Below are 13,864 nucleotides of genomic sequence, written 5' to 3'. Positions count from 1 at the left end.
AACAACAAGTAATTTCCCTTGGTAATATCCTTCCTCCCCAAACAAAACCAAACCAAACCAAAAAACCCAGACAAATAGCAAGCTAGTTTTTGTAGATTTGTGATTTACTAACTTCCGTAAGCATAGCTCACTCACCTCTCCTTAAGATTAGGAATGACATGTCCAAACAGGGTAACCAAGTCCATACAAATGTTTAGGCTCTCATCCCTCATGGAATCTTTAGAATGCAGGCACACCTGGGACTTTATTTAGGCACAAATACAGCAGCCTGAGGCACATATCTAAAATCTCTCACAGCACTTGCCGCTTCGTCTCCACTAAGCAGAGCAATAGAAGTTCAAAGTCCTTCCAGGGCCTTGCCTATAACTATATTTTTTCTAAAAATTTTCCATGGTGGTTAACTATGGTGGAAGTGCTGGGGTAGACAAGGAGCAGTGACTGCCAGTATTTTTACTACAATGACGTGCAGACCAGCTCAGCGCAGGTTCAGACAATGTAAACACCTAGACCCTTGTCTGCACACTCACCATTACTACCACTGGTGGAGCTGCACTGATGTTAGCAATGGTAGGAAACTTTTAAAGAAAAAGGCTAGTGTAGGCACAGCATACTATGTCTTGCCATCATTAAACACCATGAATGTCCTTCCGGAGGCTTGCTGAGCCAATTGGATGGATGCTCAGTGCTCTGCATGGAGGCAGGGAATGTTTGCAGATTGTATGTACTGTTTCGTGTTTATTAAAAAGCCAAACAAAAGCCAGATTAAACTTCAGAACAGAACCCAAAAATATTACTAACATTTATGAAGTCTGAAAAATTAATGTGTGTGGGGAGGGAGCAGTTGACAGAGGACAAATCCACTGATATTCCCAAGGCAACGTGTTGATGTTTGGAATTTTTTAGTTCCTTTGCATATTAAAAGTTAAAATGTTAGAAGATGTTACCTTTGTATAAATGAATCTGAAAACTTGACTTTAATCAGTAATACAATCAAAGCATTGCTATTGCAAAATAGCATAATCAAATGCTCAACGATTTCAAATGCCATAAAACTAAACAGAGCCTTGAACAAAGATGTACTTTGGTGCATGAACCCATGCATGTAATTATTGATATACTTTTTCCATACACTGTTCAAATATTCTCTCTCAAGGCTTGTGTCAGGGTTCCCTCCCCACTCTGAACTCTGGGGTACAGATGTGGGGACCCGCATGAAAGACCCCCCCAAGCTTATTTCTACCATCTTAGGCACAAATCCCTTCTTGTCCTTGGACGGTATTCACTGTCACTACCAAGTGAGTTAGACAAAGATTAAAGGAAAAGAACCACTAATGGTGCTTTAGTCTCTGTTAAATTAACACAGACAAATGTTTTCCTGGTTTAGGGAAACTTTTGTTTAAAAGTTGGCCTGTAACCTTAGTAAGTATTACCAAGGAATTGGGATACCTGAGTTGTATTTCCAGCCTTGCAATTGATTCTCTTTGTTACCCTGAGCCGGTAATTTCACCACTCTTGTCTTTTTTCCCACATGTACAATGGAGATATTACCAACATTTAAGTGCTTTGAAATGAAATTAAAGGTGTGTTTCACATTTGTCCCACCCATCCTATGTCTTTGACTGTTCTTCTTATTCTGTGCCATAGAATATTTTGCAATCTTACTCACAGGTTTAAACATGCATTTCACTTTTGATTGTTAAACATCCTGTCAGCAGACTGTGTAACTTGCATGAAGAATCTGATGGAATCTGACTGAGCTGACTTAATTAGTGTGTGCCAGTTTGGGGCTGGTAACAAGCTGTTTACTTTCATAATGCCTGCATGCTGTTATTCCTGGTGTGAAGTGTATAGATTTCAAAAGTTTGTCATTATGTTGCTGCATTTTGCATTATGGAACTTTAAAAAAAAATCTTACACTTAATTCTAGTGATCTTTTTCATGTTTAATCCAAAATATTACATATTTTAAAATACAATTTAGTTTAGACATTGGACAACTGAGTCTCTTCAAGGTGTGATGTCAGATATTTAAAAAAAAAACAAGTCTCCCCAATCTGTCAAATAATCAGGTTAAGTAAGACTCTCTTTCTTCTACTACCTAGGGTTGCCAATTTTGGTTGGATGTATTCCTGGAGATTTTATCACATGACATCTTTCATTAAAGATTAATCTTTAATTCCTGGAGATTCCAGGCCAATCCTGCAGGGTTGGCAATCCTACTCCGACCCCCGTTCTGTTCTCCAGTGAAGAGCTTTGTTGTGGATTTATGAACTTCAGGAGGGAGCAACCATAGGTTTTCCCACATATCCTTTCCAGTATATCTGCATACTAACCTGACACACTTCCTGCTTTTCTAATCTTTGGCAGTAAACAGATAGTTGTGGTACCATATTGTGTGTTGCATTCATAATATCCATGAGGAGTAGGATAAGACCATTAAACCTATTTAATTCATGACCTGTGGCATAGGTTGATCTTGCTGTCTTAGAAAGCAAGTAGCAGTTTCACTAATGATTTCACTAAGATTAGAGCTGGGCCCTTCAACCCTGGTTGAAGACTATTTAGTGCATTTCTTCACTACACCATAAGAACCAGTGAAAAGGCTTGCACCATTTCTTAACTGTAGTCAGAGATTGAAAAATGATGGATGATCTCTTTCTTTTGAACAATGATTAAAGTTTTAGATAAACTTCAGCCAGTGTGCAGAAGGCCTTGTGTAAAAAAAAAAACAAGTTGTAGTTCTCCTCTAAAGCAACTGTGTTAGGGTCCGTGCTTTGATCTTTAAAAAAAAATCATTATAACTGGTAGCGGAGGGTGGGTATGTGAGTATGGGAACATGCATCTGTACACAGAGACACAGATGATTATGCCTGGGTGAAATATGTCTGAACGAGTCCTGAAAATATATCATTGTGTGTGGATATTTGTTCAACTTAGTGTTTGATATAAGGAGATATAGAAGCTGATGCATTAACCTGCCTCAGCACTTAGCTCTTCAGGGGCTCATAGTGCCAAGGAAGCCTGGGATGGAAACTAGAGGCTTTTGTTTAACAGCTGTTCACCAGCTGAACAGGCATGCAAGGCAGTCAGTATGCAGAGCTGGATAACAGAGCTGTATGCAATGTGTGGTTGGACACTTCATATTTTTCGCAAAAACAATACAGTTATTTTGGAGAGAGAGAGAGACACTTACAAATGATTTGGCTGGAAGGTTTGTTATTTTCTGACCTCTTCATTATTATACTTCTGGATACGTTGACGGGGAATTGAGAATGGGGCCTCCTACTGGGCACTGTTCAAACATAGATAAGAGATAGTCACTGAGGTCAGAACACTGCATTTCTAGGATATTACATTTTTCTTTGAACAAATTGTTTGTTGTTCTCTACAAAATATTACACAAATTGCTGCAGTTTTTAAATTGAGGGGAGTGGTGGCCAGCATCAGTCCGGGTCAGATTTGATGCCTTAATGGTGATTTAATGTTGGTGGAGTCTGACATTTTCCTGAATCACCTTAGCAGATCAGGTTTCAGAGTAACAGCCGTGTTAGTCTGTATTCGTAAAAAGAAAAAAGAAAAGGAGTACTTGTGGCACCTTAGAGACTAACAACCTTTGTAGTAGGTAAGTGCATGAATTAAGACAATCAACCCTACAAGTCCTGCTTACCATGGTTGCCTATGGTTCTGTGTTAACAGCTGGGTAAATTAATACTTTTAGGCTTCAGTCCTGGAGCTTGTTATGCATGGGTGGATTACTTCAGCCATGTGCAGCCTGACTGATTTTGGTGGGTTCCATATGCGTGCCGCATTCTGCCTGCAAGCAACAATTTGCAGGACTGGGCCAGACACAGCAAATCATGTCCAAGAACTGGTAGTCAAGGTTTTATCGTCATATTTCAGAGTGAAGAAATGAAATAGGTTGGGATTACTTGTGTAAGAATTTGCCATGCCTGTATCTACATACTTCATAATAAATCTGACTAGTGGGCAAGTGTTCTGAAATACTACAACCAAGTACTACAAAAGGTTTTTCAGCTAAATTTTGATTTTGCAAGGTGCTAATCAGGAGTGCTGATATGATTATCTGAGTTTCAAATGGCAGTAGTTTCTTATATACAGAAATCTGAACTGGATAGGGATGGTGTTGTTCAGCGGGATGATGTGGAAATGGTGTTTTTATGTGTTTGTATAGAGCCTTACATAATAAGGCCCCTTACCTGATATAGGCCTTTGGTTGCTGTCAGAATGCCCTCTCCCCAAAAAAGAGAGAGAAGAAATTAGGAAATCACCTTAGAACCCATATGACCTATAATCATGTTTTCTCTGTCATGCAGATTTCTGAATTAAAGGATTTGTGTATCACATATGTTAACTAATTATTTCTTAGCTTTAGTGACAATTACCAATAACATCTAAAATATAGTCTTTGAACAACAGGTGCTGTTTATTTGCGTACTGTGAAGAACATGTGAAGTCAATGTTCAAAGATATTCCTTGCTATATTGCTTTAAAATACACTGCAGAAGCTTCAGTGAGAAAGGAATAAACACACATGACATGTTTACCAGGAAACATTTCCTTGCTCATCAATCTCTAAACAAAGCGACATTCTTATTGAATAAGAAGGTGGCTGTGTCAAGATCTACTTTATCTCCATTGTTTTCACTTTCTCTATAGATACAGCCTAGATTGCATTCTGTGGGAAAAGATTTATCTTGCACAAATATTTGCTTCCTACACTAATTTTCTGGGATAGTGGTCACTAACGATGTGACTGTTGAAAAAGATCAATAGCAGTTGATGACGTTGCTAAATTAATATATCGTTAATTTTCTTCGAGGAAAGACACACACTCAAAATAATTCTGTAGTGAATGTGGTGCTTGTGAACGGAGGTGATTTGACAGAACTTTAAAAAAAAAAACAAAAAAAAAAAAACCCCACCCCAAACTCCACATAACGTATGCTGTATGGGCAGTCCAAGACTCCTAATTCTATCTGCAAATATACTTCTCCCCAGATCTGGAAGAGCCACTTCTTAGGATGAAAAAGTAGTCATTCTTCATGTGTCCAATCAACCTTTGGCCTCTTGGCTGAGGCAGCCAATAAGCTTGTGCCATAGTGTCAATTATGGTGGGGAATTTTGTGGGGCTGTGAGATATGAACACCTGTCCACTAGCCACTGCATTGAGGCCACAAGTTCATTTCACATAGGCCAGGGGTGGGCAAACCTTTTGGTCCGAGGGCCACATATGGGTTTAGAAATTGTATGGCGGGCCATAAATGCTCACGAAATTCATGTTGGGGTGCGGGTGGGGGCTCTGAGTTAGGGCAGGTGGGATGGGGTGCGGGGGGACATGAGGGCTCCAGCTGTGGGGGGGTCAGACTCTGGGGTGGGGCTGGGGATGAGGGGTTTGGGATGTAGGAGGGTCCTCCTGGATGGGACCAATGGGTTCGGAGGATGAGAGGGGGATCAGGGCTGGGGTAGGGGGTTGGAGCCCAGGAGGGGGTCAGGGGTGCTTACCTCAAGCAGCTCCTGGAAGCAGCAACGTGTCCCCCTTCTGGCTCCTATGTAGAGGCATGGCCAGGCTGTCCTATCTGCAGGCGCCGTCCCTGCAGCTCCCATTGGCTGACAGCAGCCAATGGGAGCTGCGGGGGCAGCACTTGGGGTGGGGGCAGTATGCAGAGCGGATCCCTCTGGTTACCCACCTGTGTAGGAGCCAGAGAGGGGACATGCCACTGCTTCTGGGAGCCACACGGAGCGGCCCCGAACCCTGCTCCCCAGCTGGAGCGCTGGAATGGGGCAAGCCTGAGACCCCACGGCCCAGCGGGAGCTCGAGGGCCAGATTAAAATGGCTTGTGGGCTGTAGTTTGCCCACAGTTGACATAGGCCATCAGACCATTATTGGCTAACAATACCTTTCCTTTATAGTCGACCAGGGACTGACTTAAGCTGGTGACCTAGCTGTGAAGAGCTATAATATACAATTACCAATCTGCTGAACTAATCAGTCCACAGTGAGTCTCACTTTCATTAGCATGAACTTCAAATTTCTCCCCAAAAGTAAATCTGATTGAGCTTGCCTTCCCTCTCGTCCTGCCACATACTTCTGCAGAATAGGAAAGGAGGCTTGATTTTTCATAAACATCCTTTGACATAAGAATGGGGAGTGAGGACATCATTAGTTATGGTCTTACGCTTTATATGATAGTTTTCATGGTAACATTTAATGGCCATGTAAAATACTTAAAAGTAAACATGAATCCTTCTAAATCTTATTAGGAGAACAAAAAAAAAAGGGGGGGGGAAGAAATGGTTGTAATGAGGCTTTCAGGTTGGAGCTATAGGGCATGATTTTCTACACACCAGCAAGTGCACCTGGAAGACACTTAGGGCACATCTACACTGCAGCTGGGAGCATGCCTCGCAGCCCGGCTAAACTGGCATGTGCTGGCTGTGTGTTAGCTAGTGTGCTAAGACTAGCAGCTCAGGAGGTGGCATGAGCTAACTGCCTGAGTACAAGTCCACCTGACCCTCTGGATCCATACTCAAGTGTCTAACCCATCCCATTGCCCAAGACACAACGTCCACACTGATATTGCTGGCATGCTAGGTCAAGCAGAGCTAGCTTATGTCTGTCTGCTGGACTGGGAGGAACACTTCCAGTTGGAGTGTAAACATACCCATATGTACAGTACTTCCAGTCTGAGTAGTGACTGTAAATGTAGCACCTTTGTGCTCAAATATCTCTAACAAATTCCTTTTTATAAATTGGTTCTAAAAGAGGGTAATATACTCATTTTTAGGATTGTCTCAGTCACAAAACCACAGGATCCCATGTAGTACTGAGGAAATCTCTTTGCCCATCCAGTATTCTATTTCAGCAGTGTAAAAGAGACCCCCATTTTAAATGGATGTCCTTTAGAAAATAACTTTTCTTGAACACTCCTTGTTATATAATGCTTTTATAGTTTTATATTGAGTATACCACAGCAAACTGTCGTGCCTTGCAATGTGCATTTTATTTAAAGAATCCTCAGCAGAACTTTAACTGTTCTTCCATTTGCAATTCTGGTAAAATTGATTCTTGATTCAGGTGCCAGAAATCATTACTAAGAAAAAAATTACCATGTGGGTTTTGAAGTGCGGTGTGTTTTTATTTCATTTTTTGCAGTCATGACTACACACATGAATCCCTGATATGCTATTAGCTTCAGGGCTCCTTTAATGCAGTTGTGATCACTTTAGATAAGCTATTACCAGCAGGAGAGTGGGGTGGGGGGAGAGAAAACCTTTTGTAGTGGTAAACACCCATTTTTTCATGGTTTGTGTGTATAAAAAGATCTTCTGTACTTTCCACAGTATGCATCCGATGAAGTGAGCTGTAGCTCACGAAAGCTTACGCTCAAATAAATTGGTTAGTCTCTAAGGTGCCACAAGTCCTCCTTTTCTTTTTGCGAATACAGACTAACACGGCTGTTACTCTGAAACTTTTCACATGAGGAGCCTTATTGAGCTCATGTGTGTAAGAGTACTCAAAACTGTAAGTGTTTGCATGATCAAGGGCGTAGTAGCTTAATGCCTGAACCTGAAGGTGACTCCCTATAGCCAGGCAAGTCAATGCGGCTCCCCGGGGGCACAGCAATTTGTTGTCATCACATGTAGAATCAGTTGTGGGAATGGGGCTTTTTTTTTTTCAGCTTCTGTGCACGAAATAAAACCACAGTTTGCACTATTTCAGTATTACCATTAGGAAAGGGTTAGATAAAACAATAGAAAAAATCATAATGTCACTGTATAAATCCATGGTACGCTCACACCTTGAACACTGCATGCAGTTCTGGTCACTCCATCTCAATAAAAATATATTAGAATTGGAAAAGGCATAGAGAAAGGCACGTAAAATTATTAGGGATATGGAACAGCATCCACATGAGGAGAGATAAGAGACTAAGAAGCGGGGGCATAATAGAGGTAATAAAATCATGAATGGTATAGGGAAGTGTTATTTACCTCTTCGCATAAGACAATGAAATTAATAGGCAGCAGGTTTAGAACAAATATAAGGAAGTACTTCTTCACACAATGCACAGTCAACCTGTGGAACTTATTACCAGGGGATGTTGTGAAGGCCAAAAATATAACTGGATTAAAAAAAGAATTAGATAAGTTCATGGATGATAGGTCCATTGATGGCTATTAGCCCAGATGGTCAGGGATGCAGACCCTTGCTGTGGGTGTTCCTAAACCCTGACTGCCAGAAACGGAGACTGGACAAGAGGGGATGGACTACTCAGTAATTGCCCTGTTCTGTTCATTCCTTGTGAAACATTTGGCACTGGCCACTGTCAGAGGACATGATGGTGGGTTAGATGGATCACGGGTCTGGCCCAGTTGGCCATTCTTGTGTTCTTACCAACCCTAAACATTCAGAAGGCCCATAAAAGCCATTATGGTGATTTAAAGTTCATGAGACTCTTATCATTTTAGCATCTTTTAGCCTTCTGTTTTTTGAGGTTTTAACATTTGCGTTCTTCAGGGTTTTCTCCATGACCATGATGGTTAGAAATATATTTTTTAATGAAAGTGGTCATTTTCACATAATCATGCACAGGGGCTTTAAGAAAAACACCAAATATCACAGGAGGACTCTCTATAGAATCATGAGAGATGGCAATCCTGTTGCTCGTATTCAAATTTTTAATAACGGCAACATTCCTGACAATGAAATAAATCATCCATAACTGTAGAATCCCCCCACCAATACCCCTACTATTTTTGCACTTGTTTGTTCATTTATAGTTCATGAATGAAGGGTGCAGTTACAGTGATCACAGCTATCTACTGCATAAGAACTTTCTGGCCGAGCAGTTTATCATGAATTGCTGGGTTATGCATCGACAGTATTCACAACTGTTTTCTTATATCTGATTGCAGATAGAGCCATCTTTGGAATTCTTTCAAGGGCACATATCCATACACACGGAAGGACTTGATACCCATGATCGTGCTGAGCCCAGAGCTGTGGTCAAGTCTGTGTCCAGAAAGTATTCAAAAAATGCCAATTATTTAATGCAGATTTGGTCATTTATTCACTTGATTTGATTCTGCTCCCACAGCGTGCATGGTTCATAATTCCCTGGGGTGTGTTTAGTTTAGTTATATTGTAATTTTGTTCTGAATGCCATTATTATGAATATGGCTCATGTCATTCCAAAGAACTAGTGTACATGAATAGAGTATTTATTCCATCATCTGCGTATTTGTATATGTTGCTGTGCCTGTAAATAAATAAAGCATGCAGAAAGCAAACGCATCGGATTTCATGGAGTATGGAGAGAGATTTTATTTTAAACAACAACACATTATAAAACAACAAGTTGTTTCTATCTTGGAGGTATATGAGGTTTCATTTACATTACAATATGTGCTACGGAAATTGAAATTTGAAAGTGAGTGACCTAGCATATTTAGTCTTGGGAGTGTATTTAATAATTTACACACAATAAATGTGTAGCGGTGTTGAAATTCTTTGGAATTGAAAACTATTAAGCTGTGCAAAATTAAACTGGCGAGAGTGAAGATATGGTGTAGCTTTGTGTTTGGTTGTTCTGCGACTGTTAAGTGTGAATTAGAGGATTAGAATATTGTAGTGCTTTAGCTACTTATTAATAGGCATGTACTTGTAAAATGAAAGCTCTGCCATTTTGATATGGAAATAAGTTTGGCAGGTGTGACTGTTAGAAGGCAGGAAGGGTGGACTGGGCTTGCCTCTCTCCCTCTGCTCCCCGTGATCTTAGCAAACCTTGCAGTGAGACAAAAAGGAGAGCATCAGAAGGAAAGGGTTACGCTCCACTGAAAACAGCAATAATACCTGGAGCTTTTGTACGCTTTCAGATGTCACCAGCCACTGCTGGAGTTTGGAGGGGCTGCACATCTTGACTTAACATACCCATTCCGTTTTTAATAATCAGGGGCCAAAGATGGCAAATCAACACTAAATAACATGTCTTAGAGACGTCTTCCTCATACTATGCAGTAGTGAGTGCCAATGCTGCACTCTGCTGTTGGAAGCATTTTGTAGGGCACATAAAATAACTACATTACACCCCAGCCTGGTGTTTGGTAAAATGGTGTATCTATAAACTACAATATGTTGAAATAAAACAGATCTTGGTTTTGCACATTATTATTCTATGTCAGTTGCAGGGCATTTGCACTTGAAATGTGACTAATACACATTAAATATTAATGGAAAATCTGCGGGGGGGGGTGTTAATTTATAATGGGACTGAATTATTCTCTTATACCTTTTGAAGCGGTGACATGGGTGTAAGTAAGAGCAGAATTTGGCCCTCCCGGTGTACTCCAAATTTGACTGGCTGGTTGTGAATGTGGCTTTTACTTGATGGTGCCAATTAGAAATTAAAACATTCATTGGGGAAGATGCATTGTTTTCAGTGTCTGTTTCCTCTTCTCTTTGTCAGTTCTTGCACTTCTCTATATCTCCTCTTTTTTTTCTTTTCCTTCATTGTGTGCTTTACCCACAAAATTAAAACTAGGGGTCACCTAATGAAATTAATAGGCAGAAGGTTTAATACAAACAAGAGGAACTACTTTTTCATGCAACACACAATCAACCTGTGGAACTCATTGCTGTGGAATGGTGTGAAGGCCAAAAGTAAAACTGGGTTCAAAAAAGAACTAGTTAAGTTCACGGAGGACCAGTCCATCAGTGGTTATTACCTTAAGAGGGTCAGTGTGAAGCCCCTTGCCCAATACAGCTCTTAACCTCTGCAAGAAGTTGGAAGTGGAAGATAGTGGTGGATCACTCCAGAATTACCCTGTTCTGTATGGTCTCCCTGGAGCTCTTGTATTGACTCCCGTTGGAGACAGGATATTAGACTAGATAGACTATTGGTCTGAGCCATTATGGCCATTCTTATGTACCTATCCCCTTTATTTCTGTATCTTCCAGGTCTTTCCCCAGAATATTTCCCCTAATTCTGTTTTCTAAATTGGCCAGTCAATCTCTTCCTCCTCCCACCCCAACATCCACCCTTTTACACACCATCAACCCTGACTTAATGTTGCATACACACCCTCTTCCATGGAGCACCAGGCATCTTGATATGCAGAGGACAAAACTGCAGTGAGGGTCTCACTGCTCAGAAGTCATTACCACTTGAAAAGGCACGACCTTACCCATCACCCCAGTGGCTGGATTCCTACCAGGTTGCTGCCCCTGAATATTATTTGGCAGCTGCATTTATTTTTGTAGATGCCAGCTGGTGTAAGTGTTTGAGTAAATTGGAATGCCCCCTCCCGAACTCAATCTGTCACTGCCGCCACCACCACACACACATAATATCCTGGATGCTGGAGAAGGAGCTTTCTCTCTAGGCTTTCCCTCCCACCCAAAGATTCCTGGCAACCTCAAGACTGGAGGTGATGGGGGTATCAGCCTCTGTTTTGGGGGTTTACCTTTTCAGTGAACAATTCCAGTGTCTGCCTGTGCGCAAGACTTTCCCAAGCTGCAAAAGAAGACTGAGTCTTGCTAGTTTGACTGCTCCCCAGAGGGTTCTGAATAGCAGTAGGCAAGACTGGCAAAGCTACAAGCCGCAGCAGAGGTACTGGAACTGTCAGTCTCCAGGCTCAGGATGACTATGTTATGTTATGCCCACAAAAAATACAGAGCAAGCAAATGGGAGAGGGGGAGAAGATATCTATTCCCTGGCTGCGGAGCTATGTAGTATTTTTTTGTAAGAGCCCAAGAGCAAGTACTTTAAAGGGGAAATTTCTCTGACTTCCCCATTATGGATAAACCGTAGCTGCTTACTCAGGTGGCATTCTTAATTTGAAGGTAATTATTGGCATAGACTCACTTGTATTTGCTTAATAAAAACTTGATATGTAAGTGGGCTTTAGGCCTCTTAAGCTGAGCATTTTATGGTTGAAGTGGTCTATGTATAGTGTAGAGAAATGCCCCTTTTTTCTAGCTAAGTGCTGCACAAATATTAGCATTTGAAATGAGAGCCAAATTCACATACCTAGGACTGCATATAACATCAGTCTCACAGAGCTACTGATAAGGAATAACTGGAATAATTTATATTTCTTCACCAACATAGTGAGAAAGTTCCATTGTATTTGAAGTGTCTTCCACATGAGTATTGAATTTATTGAATTTGGCACAGCCATCCATCCAGAAATGTACTCAACAGCTCCTGAAAAATTTAAAACCATGCAGATATCTTACAAGGGAAAAACATTACTACTGCACCTGCATGTGGTTTTTTTTTTTTTTTTTTCCATTTTTAGGCCTCATTAGGTTTTTCACCAGCAAACCACCTTTGCCAAGTTAATTCTACAATTAGAGTATCAGATATGCCCAATGTCAGTAAATTCAATTTGATTTGTATGATCATGTATTATCTAGCACCTAGAGACCTCAATCAGGATCAGGGCAGGTTTGTGCTAGATGTTACCCAAACAGAGCAGAACGCAGTCCCTGCCTTGAAGATCTTATGGCCTAGAGGTATGTCTGCACTTTGAGTTGGAGGTGTAATTTCCAACTCGAGGACGCACATCCTCACTAGCTCTGATTGAGCTAGGGCGCTAAAAATAGAAGGGTAGCTGCAGCAGTGGGAGGGGCTAGCTGCCTGGAGTAGGATTCTGTCTGAGATGCTAGCTGTGTACTCAGGGCTGTTAGCGCTTCCTACCTCTCTCACCATGGCAGCTACATTTCTATTTTTAGTGTGGTGGGTTTCTCTCCTCAAGCTGGAAATTACTCTTCCAGCTCCAGGTGTAGCCATGGCCTAAGATAACACAACAAGTGGGTGTAACAATCAGCTGGAAGGAGCAAAGGATTGAACATAATGGAAAACATGAAGGCCAGATATGTACACAGATTGATGGTTTTGAGGTGGGTAAATAAAAATATTTATAAAACAAATATCCGAGATTCCCACTGGTGTTCTACCTAGACATTAATTAGCCTTGTGCAAAACACCTTCTAGCAGCCTCTTCAGTTTGTGTGTTATAGACATCCTATTTCTCTGAGGCTGATATGGTGGGTTGTATTGGAATAAACTGACATTTCAGCATCCTATCATAATTATGTCAAGATAATGTCTTAATTATATAATATTCTAAATGTGTTATGTTGAGTGGTAATGTCATGTAATGTTCACTATTTTATATAATCGGTTAGCCCTCAGACTCAAGGAATAAAAAATTATATAAATATAGTAGAGTTTTCTTTACAGTTTAAAATTTAACTTGGATGGAAGGTACAATTTGAAGTGGAAATAGAATATTTACTGACATTACTGCCTTAATAAATCCTAACTGTAGTCTTCAATCCAAATAACTTCATGTTTATCACATCTATTGTTCTTCTAACCCTGCTTTTTCTCTGCTCTCATGTTGTTTATACTGTCATCTTTAAAAACAAACAAACCTGTACTTTGTGTGGAATTCTCATGTTGGGTAAAATTGTCTGTGAATTGACAGTGCTATAGTTAGGAAATGAAGCTGTGGGGTGGGACCCCAAATACTTCACCCATAAATACAGCTTGTTGAACTAAAATGTAATACAATTTTTTTTCATCATGGTTAGCTACTTTGCAGCTGATTAAATTTTCGTGCACATCCATAGAACAGAACGAAAGGAAGGACTGAGATTTTAGTATGTAAATAGTGACACTGGGCATTTGGTTTGATAAAATTGTAAGGAGAATCTGCAGTGACTTCTGTCTCTAAGTAATGATTCATATGGCTGAGTGGTATGAGGAAGGAAAGCCGTGTGGTTTTAGAAAAAGCAGGTGGATTTGACAAAGATGTGTGTCAATGTAATTTAATTG

General features: G+C 40.7%; 1 protein-coding gene across 2 annotated transcripts in view; it reads left to right on the top strand.

Moving 5' to 3' along the window:
- Positions 1–13,864, top strand: part of HOMER2 (homer scaffold protein 2) — a 108,356-nt gene that overhangs the window by 30,431 nt on the left and 64,061 nt on the right. The gene's annotated exons all lie outside the window — the stretch shown is intronic.

The sequence above is a fragment of the Natator depressus genome, chromosome 10 (genome assembly GCF_965152275.1).
Source record: "Natator depressus isolate rNatDep1 chromosome 10, rNatDep2.hap1, whole genome shotgun sequence".
Taxonomy (NCBI): Eukaryota; Metazoa; Chordata; order Testudines; family Cheloniidae; genus Natator; species Natator depressus.
This window is presented reverse-complemented; position numbering and strand designations above follow the sequence as displayed.